The sequence below is a fragment of the Carcharhinus amblyrhynchos genome, chromosome 22 (assembly GCF_965287045.1).
Source record: "Carcharhinus amblyrhynchos chromosome 22, sCarAmb.v2.hapA, whole genome shotgun sequence".
NCBI lineage: Eukaryota > Metazoa > Chordata > Chondrichthyes > Carcharhiniformes > Carcharhinidae > Carcharhinus > Carcharhinus amblyrhynchos.
In genome coordinates this window covers 42,623,312-42,639,178 of record NC_137345.1, presented here as the reverse complement: position 1 = coordinate 42,639,178, position 15,867 = coordinate 42,623,312, and positions in this window count along the sequence as shown.

Genomic DNA, 15,867 nt, shown 5'->3' with positions numbered 1-15,867 from the left:
CTGATGTGTTCTCATTTCTCTTGCGCACAGACATCCACATATCTATAAGTCATTACGTCAAAGCTGGCATGTGAAAACTCTTTTAAAGTACCAGTCATTTGAATTACTCTTGTATTTGGTGCCATATTTAGCCTACACAATGCTAGAGGTGCCACACAAATGGGTTGATCTTAACCCTACTCAACTAATATGTTGGCACGCTGGGTTTGGCAAATAAGGTGCCCGCCTGAAGCAGAACCCACAAGGAAGTTCACAGCTCCTCCTGGCCTGGGTTCCTACCTTGCCTCCTGAAATGTACTGTCCATATTGTGCCAGCAAGCTGGTGGGCATGAAAGGGATGCCCAATCTTCAGCTTCTGGCGGTCACTCTGGGCCCTCTTGCTGCCTGTTCCAGAAGGGCAATGAGCCTGGCAGTCAAAGTATTTTAGGCCTGAAAATTAGGCCATTGAGCATATTAGAAATGTAGAAACATGGAAACCAGGAGCAGGAATAGGCCATTTGGCCCTTCAAGCCTGCTCCATCATTCAACATGATTGCAATTGATCCTCTATCTTAACACCATACTCCTGCACTCTCACCATAAGTCTTGACACCTTTGGAATCCAGATGTCTATCCATTCATTTCTTAAATATCTTCAGTGACCTTTCCTCCGTAGCTTTCTGTGGTAGAGAATTCCACAGGTTTAACAGCCTCAGAGTGAAAAAATTTCTTTCAGCTCAATCTTAAATGGCCCAACCATTTTCCTGAGACTGTAACTCCCTTCTTCTAGACACCCCTTACCAGAGGAAACAATATTCCTGCATCCAGTCTGTCTAACCACGCCAGAATTTTATATGTTTCAATGAGATCCCCTCTCATTCTTCTCATTCTAACTCTAATGAATATAGATTCAGTTGACCCGATCTCTCCTCATGTGACAATCCTGCCGTGCCAGGAATCAGTCTGGTGAATCTTTGCTGCACTCCCTCTATCTGAGTTTAGATAAGGAGATATCGTGCAAGTGCCCATCTACGTTGAGTTATAATGGACACCACAACAGTTACAATTTTCCAATGACAATGCACTGATCCATGATCGGATGGTTCGATGACCTCTGGCTTCCCAAGAATACATTCAGGATTTTTTTCTTCCGCCAATATATTTCCCCTCAGAATCTAAAATTTCTAATGACCAAAATAAGTGCTTGAATAAATAAAATTTCTCAAAATTACACATTCCGCACTAGTGTGATTGAATTTATTAGCTCAATATTTGTTGCTGCCTTTATTAAAGATTTATGAAGGGCTTAATATCCCTCAAAAATGAACAGGTCCACTTATTTTGTTTCATAATTGTGCCTCCCAGCTGATTAGCTGAAACTCAATCAGTCAGGCTGACTGGCTTGGTAATTTCTGTTATTACAGATGTCACAGAAAATGGGTAAATTAGTGATGCCAATTTTAATCTAAATGCAGGCAGGGGGAGTGGGGAAACGGTATGCGAATGATAGAACTGATAGATTTGTTGCTGGATTTAACCACTTTTAAATGGAAAGCTTGACATCACACCTTTGCAGAGTGTGATGAATTTTACGGGGTCAGAATTGGATAGTTCGATTCTGAGTCTGAACCTGGGCACTGGCAGAAAGAACATCAAACAATTTTGCTGTACCGTACAAGTATCAAAACCAACATGATAAGCAGACTTGGCGAAATTTCTAAAGGTTTTCGATAAGGTACAAATGAAATGACGTGATGTTGAATTTTCTGGTTTTAGCGAGCATTAGCTTAAAAATGATGAAATAATCCAAATCCCTTGCAACTTTCAGTTCTTTGTGCCCCACATCTGTAGTTAAGATGGGTTAGACTGTCTGAGACATGGAAAAAAAACACCTCTAATGTTACTTCTGTGATCTGCTGACAGAGAGATCTGAGTGATGGCACAGATATTTCTCTCATTCTTATCAGATTAAAGCCGCAGCTTAGGTGTGACTAAACATCACATCGTAGGCAAGGTGTTCCACGCTTGGTTTAAAAGATAAGTTGAATGAACAACAGTGTGCACATCACTAACACAGTTATTTTCAACTTAAAGTTGAACTTAAAGTTTCAAGTTTAACTTAATATTTTTCCATCTGTGTCCAGAATCTAACACTAGAATTCTACCGCGCCACCCATCCAGGAATCGGAGTGGGCAAGGAGCAGACAATAGAAATACCCTGTGACCTTGGAAAGGAATTTCATCTCGCTCGAGCAAGACTGTAAAATCCCGTCTTAAAAGTTCACCCCCGTACCATTTCCACAATTAACCTTCTCTATGGATTCTTGCTGCTCATTCCTGCTGGGATAAGCTTCTGAATCTGCAGCAATTTCCCTTTTTTAAATTTCTCTGAGCGCCTACTCCTCAATTCGATTCTGTAAAAACTGCAGGTAGATAACACTCTTTATGGCAACTTTATAAATAGGTGCCCCAGAACACAAAAGCAAGAGAGCAACGCTAAACATTCATAAGTTTAAAGTTTATTTATTGGTGTCACAAGTGGGCTTACATTAACACTGCAATGAAGTTACTTTGAAAATCTCCTAGGCGCCACACTCCGTCACCTGTTCAAGTACGCTGAGGGAGAATTTAACATGGTTAATGCGCCTAACCAGCACATCTTTCGGACTGTGGGAAGAAACTGGAGCACCTGGAGGAAACCCACGCAGACATGGGGAGAATGTGCAGACTTGGCATAGACACCCCAACCAGGAATTGAACCTGGGTCCCTGGCACTATGAAGCAGCAGTGCTAACCACTGTGCCACCATGCTACCCGTCTGGACTGTGGGGGCCTATTGGAGGTTTAACACCAGTTAAACCTCCGATAGTTATTCTGCCCAATTCTGGGCAAGACACTTTTGGAGGGGTGGCAAGGCCTCTAGATGAGGTTTACTCAAATGGGATGAGTGGCGACAGAGTTCAGTTTGGCGGAGAGATTAAACAGGTTCAGATTTTTCTGTTTAGAGTGGAGAAGATTATGGGGAAATTTAAAAGAAGTGTTCAAAACGTTGAAGGGTTTTGATATGTCAGCTATGGAGAAGCTGAATTCAATGGCAAAGAGATGATAATCAGTGAACATTTGTAAAGAGCTGGAGGGGCCTCACAGCGCCAGTGACCCGGGTTCAATTCAGGTCACTGGAAAACAATGTGGAGTTTGCGTGTTTCCCCTGTGTCTGCATCGGTTTCCTCCGGGTGCTCCAGTCTCCTTCCACAGTCCAAAGGTGGGAGGCTTGGGTTGATTGGACATGTTAAATTGACTCTTAGCCAGGTGGATTAGCAGGGTAGATACGTGGGTTACAGGGACAGTGCCTGGGGGAGAGTATTGTCAGCGCAGACTCAGTGGGTCACATGATCCCCTTCTGCACCAGAGGTTCTCGGATTTTTTTAATACAGGTGATGGGTATCCAGAATGGTCACCTGAAAGTCTAGTTGAGATAAATTTGTTATTGATTTTCAAGATTGGACGTCTGCTTAAAACAAAATGTCAGGATATGGGGAAAGGGCAAGGCTGCGGAGTGAACTGGAAAATCCCTTTCAAAGAGTTGGTACGAATATTAGCTGGAATTTTACTGGCATGTCTGCCCCAATCCCGGGGGCGGACGAGGCTCAGAGAACGTTGGCCTCAGGAGGGATCGTCCGAACATTGGGTGGATGTGCCGGTAAAATTCCACCCAGAGTGAGCCAAATGGCCACCTTCTGTGCTGGAGGATTCTATCATATGCCATTAAGGCATTGCCCCATCTCAGGGTGACATGTTCTGTAAGTTTATGGACAGGGGTAATGAGATAAGCATCAAGTCTCGTTGACCTCCAACCGATTTATTTGATAGTAAACTCACAAACTTTACTGTCTGGAGACTATACACATCTCTTTAACCTGTGCTTAATGCTCATTCTACTCACATTGTCAGCCACTTTAAGACTTGAACAGCAGGTTAGGTGTAAAGATTTGCATTCTAACCAGTAATCTGTAAGCTGTCTGTGCTGTTTTATGTTCTGTCTCAGGCCAGAACTCTCCACTCACCTGACAAAGGGACAAACCCTGAAAGCTAATGAGTTTACTATCAAATAAATTGGTTGGACTTAAACCTGGTGTTGTCAGACTTCTTACTGTGTTTACCCCAGTCCAACGCTGTCATCTCCACACCATTTTTCAGGCACAGAGATTGTGAGTCACAACCTGCCTGAATTTGTTAAATTTATTTTTACAGGATGTGAGCATTGCTGGCTGGGGCAGCATTTACTGACCATCCCTAGTTGCCCTCCATTTCAGAGGGCATTCTCAGAGTCAACCACATTGCTGTGAGTCTGCAATCAGACCAGGTAAGGACGGCAGATTTCCTTCCCTAAAGGATATCAGTGAACCATTGTACAACAATTGACAATGGTTTCATGATCATCTTTCAATTAAAGATTTTAAATTTCACCATCTGCCGTGGTGGGATTCGAACTCGGGTCCCCAAAGTATTAGTCAGGGATCTCTGGATTGCTAGTTCAATGATAATGCCATTACACCACTGCCTCCCTTTAAATTGAGAAAAGAGAAAATGCTGCAGATTGAGAAGCCAGTCTCAGTGGTATTCCTGTGGAAGTAGGCAGCTCATAAATTGAGTGTTTCCACCTCACTTACCGAGGGGTGGCATTGGACCAAGCAGCTCCCGCACAACTGGCTACATCTGTGTGGTCACACTCCTTTCCTATCAGGAAGCCGAGTAATCTTGTGCTGAAAGCAAGTAGAGCAGCTAGCTTTTGTTCTTAAAGCCAGCCTGTCCCTCAGAAAAATTGAATAGTTGGCTAAATCCTTGTGTCTGCACCTGAAAACCTGGCATTGGTGCCACAAGGCATTTATTGTCTTCGCACAAGTTGTCAAGATTTGAGAATGTAATCTTCACATGCCATGTCTTCACCACCACACTGCCAACCTCTCATACTTCCCAATGCAGGGCACACCATCATCATCCATCACCAGGCCCAAAACAGAGGGCTTAGGCCAGACATTCAGATACTCACTCTCACATAGTTTCCAATCCTGCCAGATCCACACTCACCCCTGTCTCTCTCCACATACATTTAGCTATTTGGTTTTGGCACACACACCCATGTGTTACACAGTCAATGACATTCTTCCCTCTCTCTTGCAGGGATAAGGGGCATTGGGGGAACAGTATGCCTGCATCTCCTGAGCCTTAAAGAAATGTTTATCAGCATCATGCAGCCAGCTGCCTCAGAGCTTGGCGAACCTGGCATCGCTAAGACATTCATGATGGCACTTCCCACCCTTATCAAATCCCGCTCTCTGTCACCCAGCAATTTGGCTCGGCAAACCAGCTACAGATTATCTTATCATGGACCTCTTCCTTTCCACCAAAGCACCACCTCCAAACTGCCCCCCCTCCCCACCCCTCACCCCTGCCCCCACCACCCCAATCTTCCCCTTCCAAGCTTTCTACTTTCAAACATTCAAAAATTGCCGCTGACTCCAGTGACAACAGTTCCAGGAGGAGACAGAGAGAGCAACAGCACAGTACTGAGGAAGATCTGACATTCACATTCACCAGCTCAGACACTGGCACTGCACATTCCTTCAAAAGCTAATGTGGAGTTGGCATCGCCAGGCCTGTGTGGCAAGCAGCCAGACCGAGGCAGGGCTAAAGGATGGTTTGTTTAGCTGCTCACCAGAAGGTGGGATCAGAAATGAGTTCTGCTGCAGAGGATTTGATGAGAATAGCGATGGACTGGCATACATCAGAGCGTTAATGGGCTTGCGCATCAAGATGCTACGCACATTAACTGGCCTGCCAATGTTAAGAAGAATGGAGGATCATGGCAGCAGCTTGGCAAAGGACATCTGGCTGTGATCCTGCAATCCAGAGACATTGCAACTGCAGCTCCCAAACCTACTGCAACCTCCTTGTGACCAGGTTATTTAATCCTCCTTGTTAGGATGCAGAAATAGAAACACATCTTCCCAAATCCAGGAACTTACCACAACACCTCCAGAAACACTCCACAGGGCTAGTAAACAGTCTAACAACACCAGGTTAAATTCCAACAGCTTTATTTGGTAGCACGAGCTTTTGGAGCAATGGGATGGATATGATAGAGGTGGAGAGACTCTTCCCGCTCAAAAAAGACAGTAGGACTAGGGGGCACAGCCTCAAGATAAAAGGGGAGGCGGTTTAGAACGGAGTTGAGGAGGAACTTCTTCACTCAAAGGGTGGTGAATCTCTGGAATTCTCTGCCCGTTGAAGTGGTGGAGGCTGCCTCGCTAAATATTTTTAAGAAGCGGGTTGATGGGTTCTTGATAAGAGAGGGGATTAAGGGTTATGGGGAGAGGGCGGGAAAGTGGAACTGAGCCACAACAGATCAGCCATGATCTTATTGAATGGCGGGGCAGGCTCGAAGGGCTAGATGGCCTACTCCTGCTCCTATTTCTTATGTTCTTAAGTTCTTATGTTCCTTCATCAGGTGAGTGCCAGGGGGCATAGATTTAATAGACACTCATAAGAACATAAGAAGTAGGAGCAGGAGTAGGCCATCTAGCCCTTCGAGCCTGCCCCGCCATTCAATAAGATCATGGCTGATCTGAAGTGGATCAGTTCCACTTTCCCGCTTTCTCCCATAACCCTTAATTCCCTTGTCTGTCAGAAACCTATCTACCCATGACTTAAATATATTCAATGAGGTAGCCTCCACCACTTCAACGGGCAGAGAATTCCAGAGATTCACCACCCTTTGAGTGAAGAAGTTCCTCCTCAACTCTGTTCTAAACTGCCCCCCCCCCCCACTTATCTTGAGGCTGTGCCCGCTAGTTCTGGTTTTCTTTCTAAGCAGAAAGAATCTCTCTACCTCTACCGTATCCAGCCCCTTCATTATCTTATAAGTCTCTATAAGATCCCCCCTCAGCCTTCTAAACTCTAATGAGTATAGGCCCAGTCACCTGATGAAGGAGCAGCACTCCGAAAGCTCGTGCTGCCAAATAAACCTGTTGGAATTTAACCTGGTGTTGTGAGATTATTATTGTATCTATCCCAACCCAACGCTGGGAAGTCCACATCATGACTCCACAGGACTGACTGACACTTACAGGTGAGTGACTGGCATTTGGATAACATTGATGTGGGGCCCCTCTTGGACTCTGGTGTGTGATGTACAAATTTGTGAGGTGAGATCCGAATGAGCACAATAGATTCCCATTCACCGATAGGGCTGTATGACAGGAGAGGAACTTTGGTTTAGCTGTGGCCAGTATTTCATAGAATTTCAGGAAGAGGGGATTCAGATGGGTGGGGCATGGGTGGATGGCCTTGAGGTGTGCACCACCTGATCCTCCTCCCTATAGATGCCTGAAGTCCTTGGCTGCCTCCTTGAGAGGAAGGAGCAGCTGGAGTGAGCTTGAGAAACTCTGCCCCCCTCTGGCATCGATACAGATGGATGCCAGCGAGTGCCTGCACCATGGAGTGCAACTTGTGCAGCAGGGCAGGGCAAAGATCTTGGACCAAGGTCTCTGCTGTATCCGCTACGCTGGCAGTGTTGGCCTCGGTACTTTGGAGTATTGGCACAATCACCTCAGACACAGGGCAGACGGATTCCTCCTCTATGCAGCCTTCCCATCTGAAGGGTGCAGCCATCACTGATGTTTCTGACCTTGCCTTTGGAGTTCCAGCAACTCGGCATGACCGAGTCCAGAGATTTGTCTTCTGACTGGGACTCAGCAGGTTCCAGGCCCCCAGCAAACCTCTGAGTCCCTGCCTCTGCCTGCTGTTGATCAGACAGTGTGATGTACCTGCCAGATTGCCACCCTCAGGCAACCCGCGAACTATGTCCCGCCGAGGTGTGTGCCTTGGCGCGCATAGAGGGTGTGGGTGAACACAATGACGAGTCTTCCACTCCTGGTGGGCTTGGAGTTAAGTGGACTGATGGAGTCCTCCAGGTGTTTCCCAGATGTGTGCCTGCGAAGGAAAGAAGTCGTCTTGCATGGCTGGAGCTTTTAGAAACATCACTCACAACATTGCTGTCTATCATGCAGTGTACATTTAGTTTGTTGTCACCAACATCACTATCAGTACACGGACAGTCGATGTCCTCCCCAGCCAGCTGGGTGGCTCATGTCTCGAGGTATGTGAGAACCTTAAGTTCTGACATCCCTTTGCCAGTTTAGGGTCTCTCCCTCTTGTAGGGTGCCAACTTGTCCTGGGAATACAGGGATAGTATAAGCAGGATGTGTTCCAGGGTGGATGGTAAGGATGCCTGGCATGTGTGGATACAGATGTTTCAGGCAGGGTAGAAGAGGATGTAAAAGGGGTGGGGGAGTTGCACTACTGGTTAAGGAGAATATCACAGCTGTGCTCTGGGAAGACACCTTGGAGGGCGCATACAGCAAGGCAGTATGGGTAAAACTCAGGAACAGGAAAGGTGTAGTCACAATGTTCACCATAGAACGCTGAACAGCCTGCGGGAGGGACAGATTTTGGCAAGGTGTAAAAGTAGCAGGGTTGTTGTGGTGGGAGATTTCAACTTCCCCTATACTGACTGAGACTCACTTAGTGCTAGGGGCATGGATAGGGCAGAGTTTGTACGGAGCATCCAGGAGGGTTTCTTGAAACAGTATGCGGATAGTCCAACTAGTAAAAGAGCCACACTGGACCTGGTATTGGGGAATGCGCCCAGCCAGGTGGTTGATCTTTCAGTAGGGGAGCAGTTTGGTAACAGTGACCACAATTCAGTAAGCTTTAAGGTACTGATGGATAAAGATAAGTGCAGTCCTCAAGCTAAGGTGCTAAACTGGGGGAAGGCTAATTACAACAATATTAGGCAGGAACTGGAGAATGGGGGCAAACCCACATCTGGTATGTGGGAGGCTTTCAACTGTAAGTTGATAGGGATTCAGGACTGGCACATTCCTGTAACGATGAAGGATAAGTATGGCAGGTTTTGGGAACCTTGTATAACGAGACATATTGTGAGCCTAGTCAAAGAGATAAAGGAAGCATTTGTCAAAGCTAGGAGGCTGGGAACATACGAAACAAGTGTGGAATACAAAATAAGTAGAAAGAAACTTAAACAAGTAGTAAGGAGGGCTAAAAGGAGTCATGAAAAGTCATCGCTCAGCAGGAATAAGGAAAATCCCAAGGCTTTATATACATATATAAAGAGCAAGAGGGGAGCCAGGAAGAGGATTGGCCCACTCAAGGACAGAGGAGGGAATCTATGTGTGGAGCCAAAAGAAAATGTGCGAGGTATTAAATGAGTACTTTGCATCAGTGTTCACCAAAAAGAAGACTTGGTCAATGATGAGTCTGGGAAAGGATGTGGAAATAGTTTGAATCATATTCAGATCAAAAAGGAGGAGATATTGGGGTTTTTGAGAAACATTAGGTAGACAAGTCCCCAGGGCCTGAGGGGATATACCCCAGAACATTGCTGGGGCCTTGAGAGAAATCTTTTATCCTCACTGGCTTCAGGGAAGGTCCCAGAGGATTGGAGAATAGCCAATGTTGCTCCTTTGTTTAAGAAGGGCAGCAAGAATAATCCAGGTCATTACAGGCCTGTGAGCCTGATGTCAATGATAGGGAAATTATTGGATTCTTCAAGACAGGATTTACTCCCACTTGAAAAATAACTGGACATATTAGTGAGAGGCAACATGGTTTTGTGAAGGGGAGGTCGTGCCTCACTAACTTGATCAAGTATTTTGAGGAAGTGACAAAGATGATTGATGAGGGTAGGGCAGTGGATGTTGTCTATGTGGACTTCAGTAAGGCCTTTGACAAGTTCACTCATGGCAGACTGGTGCAAAAGGTGGAGTCACACGGGATCAGAGGTGAGCTGACAAGGTGAATACAAAACTGGCTCGGTCATAGAAGACAGAGGGTAGCAGTGAAAGGCTGCATTTCTGAATGGAGGGCAAGTGGCATCCCTCAAGGATCAGTGCTGGGACCTTTCTGTTTGTAATATACATCAATGATTTGGAGGAAAATGTAACTGGTTTAATTAGTAAGTTTGCGCATGACACAAAGGTTGGTGGATTTGCGGATAGCGATGAGGACCATCAGAGGATACAGCAGGATATAGATCAGTTGGAGACTTGGGCAGAGAGATGGCAGATAGAGTTTTATCCAGACAAATGTGAGGTAAAGCATTTTGGAAGGCCTAATACAGATAGGAAATATACAGTAAATGGCAGAACCCTTAAGAGTATTGATAGGCAGAAGGATCTGGGTGTACAGGTACACAGGTCGCTGAAAGTGGCAATGCAGGTAGTAATGCACCAAGGTCTGGTGTCCATCTCAAATTGTTTTCCAGGAAGTGGTGGTGAACTATCTTCTCAAACTGCTGCAGTCTATCTGGTCTGTAAGCATACTGTCACCCAAGGCCAGAATTGAACCTGGGTCCCTAGTGTTGTGAGGCAGCAGTGCTAACCACTCTGCCACCGTGCTGCTCTAACTCACCACCTGCCTTCCCAAAGTCTGACAACCAATTACAAGGCTCAAATCAGGAGTGTGATGAAATACTCTCCACTTGCCTGGATGAGTGCAGCTACAACAACACTCAGGGACTTTGCACTGTTAGAAAGGGAGCACTAGAATTGGGATCCAGTGACAGTGAAGGAATGGCAATATCGTTCAAGTCAGGATGACATGGAGTGGAACTAGCAGGTTGTGGTGCTCCTGTATATCTGCTGCCCTCATCCTTCGAGGTGGTACAGGTCATGGGTTTGGTGAATGCTGTCAAAGGAGCCTTGGTGAGTTGTCTTGTAGATGCCAGTGTACAGCAGAGGTGGAAGTGGTGATTTTTTTTAAGGAGGTGGATGGGATGCTTTGTCCTGGATGGTGTTGAGCTGCTTGAGTGTCGTTGGAGCTGCACTCATTCAGGCAAGTGGGGAGAATTCCATCATATCCCTGATTTGAGCCTTCTAATTTGTTGTCAGACTTTGGGAAGACAGGTGAATTAGGGCGGCACAGTGATATAATGGTTAGGACTGCTACCTCACAACGCCAGGGATCTGAGTTCAACTCTTGGCTTAGGTCACTGTCTGTGTGAAGTTTGCATGTTCTCTCCATGTCTGGGTGGGTTTCCTCCGTGTGCTCTGGTTTCCTTTCATATTTCAAATATGTACAGGTTAGTTTGATTGGCCATGCTAAATTGTCCCCCAGTATCAGGGGGAATTAGTTGGGTAAATATACGGGGTTACAGGGATAGGGCCTATGTGGGATTGTTGTCGACATAGGATTCTATGACCCTACATTACTCACCATTTAATTCCCAGCTCTTGACCTGCTCTGATAGCCACAGTATTTATATAGCTAGTCCCATATGTTTTCTGGTCAATGGTAACACCCCAGGATATTGATAGTCGGGGATTCCATGATGATGATACCATTGAATGTCAAGGGGCGCTAGTTAGAAACATAGAAGATAGGAGCAGGAGGAGTCCATTTGGTCCTTTGGGCATGCTCTGTCATTCATCACAATCATGGTTGATTGTCCAACTCAATAGCCTAATCCTGCTTTCTCCCCATAACCTTTGATCCCATTTACCCCAAATGTTATATCCAGTCGCCTCTTGAATACATTCAATATTTTGGCATCAACTACTTCCTGTAGTAATGAATTCTAAAGAGTCACCAATCTTTGGATGAAAAAATGTCCCCTCATCTCCGTCCTAAATGGTCCACCCCGAATCCTCAGACTGTGACCTCTGGTTCTAGACTCCCCCACCATTGGGAACATGCTCCTTGCATCTACCCTTCTAGAATTGTATAAGTTTCTCTGAGGTTTCCCCCCTCATTTCACTGAACTCCAGTGAAAATACTCCTAACCTAGTCAATCTCTCCTCATACATCAGCCCCACCATCCCCGGAATCAGCCTGGTAAACCTTTGCTGCACTCTCTGGAGAGCAAGAACATCCTTCCTCAGAAAAGGAGACCAAAACGGCACACAATACTCTCGGTGTGGCCTCACCAAGGCCCCTGTATAATTGCAACAACACATCCCTGCTCCTGTACTCAAAACCTCTCGCAATGAAGGCCAACATACCATTTGCCTTCTTTACTGCCTGCTGCACCTACATGCTTACCTTCAGTGACTGGCGAACAAGGACACCCAGGTCCCATGGCACACTCCCCTCTCCCAATTTACAGCCATTCAGGTAGTAATTTGCCTTCTTGTTTTTGCTTCCAAAGTGAATAACCTCACATTTATTCAAATTATACTGCATCTGCCATTGATTAGCCCGCTCACCCAATCTATCTAGATCATGCTGAAGGATCTCTGCATCCTCATCAAAGTTGACCCTTCCCACTCAACTTAGTGTCATCTGCAAACATTGAAATGTTACATTTTGTTCCCTCATCCAAATCATTAATATATATTATGAATAGCTGGAATCCCAGCATCGATCCCTGTGGCACCTCATTAGTTACTGCCTGCCAACTTGAAAAGGACCCATTAATTCCCACTCTTTGTTTCCACTCTGCCAATCGGTTTTCTATCAATCTCAGTACACTTGCCCCAATCCCATGCACTTTAATCTTGCATGAGAATCTCTTATGTGGGATTTTGTCAAACACTTTCTGAAAGTCCAAATATACCATGTCGACTGACTCCCCCTTGTCAACTCTACTAGTTACATCGTCAAAGAATTCCAATAGTTTTCCCCCTTGATAAATCCATACTGACTCTGTTTGATTCTGCCACTGCTCTCTAAATGCTCCACTATAAAGCCCTTGATAATGGATTTGAGAATTTTCCCCAGTACTGATGTTAGTCCCTATTTTCTCTCTATCTCCCTTTTTGAATATTGGAGTGACATTAGCTACCCTACGTTCTCTCTTGTTGGAGACAGTCATTGCCTGGCACTTGTTTGGCGCGAATGTTACTTGCCACTTATCAGCCCATGCCTGACTATTGTCCGGGCCTTGTTACATACGGACTTGGACTGCTTCAATATCTGAGAAATCGCACATGGTGCTGAACATTGTACAATCGTAGGCGAACCTCACGTTTCTGACCTTAGGTTGGAGGGGAGGTCATTGCGGAAGCAGCTGAAGATAGTTGAGGCCTCAGACCTGAGAAACTTCTGTAGTGATAGGAACTTCACTCTTTGGAGGCAGTTTAAAGCCTCTTTCATGTTATGCTTACTTGCTTAATACCCTGAGGCAATCTCCTGGTTATACCCATCGATTTACAGTGATACAGAGCTAGCAAAGTTGTCATGTGATTCACTTGAGAAATGAACATGCTGCAGTCAATGAGCAGATAATTTTCAATGCAATCTTTGCTTAATCAGTGCATCAGAACACTAGGCATTAATGAAGGGAAATCCCTAAATCTCAATGGCAGAATATTTACGGTGAAAAGCTACCCATGTTAATCTTCACATTACTACAGATGGGTGAATGGGACTAACTGAGTGATATGAATCACTTAAAAATACTTTTCACATGTCTAGTAGTGCCACCTTACTTTTGCACAGTTTTAACTGCACCTTGAATTTTAATGACACCAGCACTATATATAGGGAGATCACCTATATGACATGATATAACGCTTAAATCCATAAAACAAGGGTGATGATTTTAAAAACATTTCCGCATGTCTGTCGCCAGTTGTTTGTGTTCAGTCTATCTAAGCAGACACAATTTAATAAGTAACTGGGTGCTGACTAGACTTTTGCAATAAATATTAAGCTACAACTTTGCATCATTATCTTCTAGGCATCAGGTGGAAATTTTGAGAATGATCCAGAAAGAAGCATCTTATTAAGGACAAACAGAGTGATGTTAATGGACATCTGGAAACCTTACTGCCACACTGCTAATTCAACCAGTTGAGTTAGTCACTCAGGCAAATCTCATTATGGTATTTTGACTCTAACAAAAGTCTAAAGATGGCCTGATTATTGGAGTGTGACTGAGTCTTTAGACCTGTGCAAATTAAGCTCAGAGCTGGTTTTCCAGCATTGCATTACTCAGTACAAAACAGGGCAATGCAATGCATCTGAATGACATATTTAAACACTTCACCAATCAATAGCCTTGCCTCTATCTTGCTAACTCTAGGCACAAAAGACATGAGCTCATTCTGAGTCCAGTCACTGTCCGTTAGGTTCCATTTAATAACTTTCAATGAGGTGTCTTAAGAGAGCTTTGAATTGTCGCACTTTTGAAGACCTGAATCTACCAGGGGAGGCTGCAATGGCGAAAATTAAATACAAAGTGGTCAAGGATTAGTCAAGTCCCAACTGACCAACACTTCTCAGAGCTCACTTGATCTCGCAATGTTTCACTTGTTTAAAAGCAATCTGTGTCAACTTGTTAGAATCCAGAAGGAAAACTTTGAGTGGCACAGCAGTTTACATACCTTTCAATCCCACTCTTTCTCTTCCCTACTGGTCTCATTATCCTGAAACTCCAGGTTCAAAATTTTACCAACTCCCCTGCACCCTGTTAACCTTGGAGACAGCTTGTGTTAGTTGTTCAGACGTATGTTACCATAGCAACATCACATGCAGACCTCAAACTTGCTCAGCGTCAGAGCAATAGTCATGGAAACTCTTCTGCCACAGTTGATAAAGAGTGTATTTACAATTCACACATCTGAAGACATTAGCAAATGAATCTTGTGAAAAGTCATTCCTTATTTGTCATCGTGTGTTTTCTTACAGATGGTGAAACAAAATGTTCTACCTCAGCGATATCTTTGAGAGCGTGACCATCAATGGTCCCTGAGTGGATTAGGAGTTCAGTTTATCACTCAAGAGTGGGTCTTATTGTGGCCTCCAGCTCAGTCCTGTCATGTGCAGACTGACCAGTAAGTACAGCTAACGTCACCAGTTACTTTTTGAAACCATAAAGTTATTGCCCCAAAAAAAATCATGCTCAGTATGCTAACTATCGTAACATGCCCAAATTTTGTGCAATACATTATCAAACTGTAAACAGCCGCTGGTAACAAATGAAGCTGATGTGGAAGCTTGGAAGTCTTATTAATATCATCTGTTAGATAAATCTGGCGTCAGTTTACTTGGACTTCGCAAAGCAACCAACCATGGTATTTATTTATTTTAAATATGTTTCAAGAATGAATATTGTTCTCCTGAAAGAGAGGATGCTTGTAATAAAGAGATCGCTTTTATTCCTTGGACTTCATTTCATCATTTAAGAACTCCAAGTTAGCTAGATAACATGATTAATGCAAGCCAAGGCTCTTTCTATATTGCCTCAGTAGAATCCCTAATTGTAAAATGGCGTTCCCACTAAGTGCACTCCATAGAACCATAGAAAATTACAGCTCAGAAACAGGCCTTTTGGCCCTTCTTGTCTGTGCCGAACCATTTTTTGCCTAGTCCCACTGACCTGCACTTGCACCATATCCCTCCACACCCCTCTCATCCAGGTACCCGTCCAACTTTTTCTTAAATGTTAAAAGTGACCCTGCATTTACCACTTTATCCGGCAGCTCATTCCACACTCCCACTACTCTCTGTGTGAAGAAGCCCCCTCTGATATTCCCTTTAAACTTTTCTCCTTTCACCCTTAACCCATGCCCTCTGGTTTTTTTTCTCCCCTAGCCTCAGTGGAAAAAGCCTGCTTGCATTTCCTCTATCTATACCCATCAAAATCTTATACACCTCTGTCAAATCTCCCTTCATTCTTCTGCGCTCCAGGGAACGAAGTCCTAACCTATTCAATCTCTCTCTGCAACTCAGCTTCTCAAGTCCTGGCAACATCCTTGTGAACCTTCTCTGCACTCTTTCAACCTTATGTACATCCTTCCTGTAACTAGGTGACCAAAACTGTACACAATACTCTAAATTCGGCCTCACCAATGCCTTATATAACCT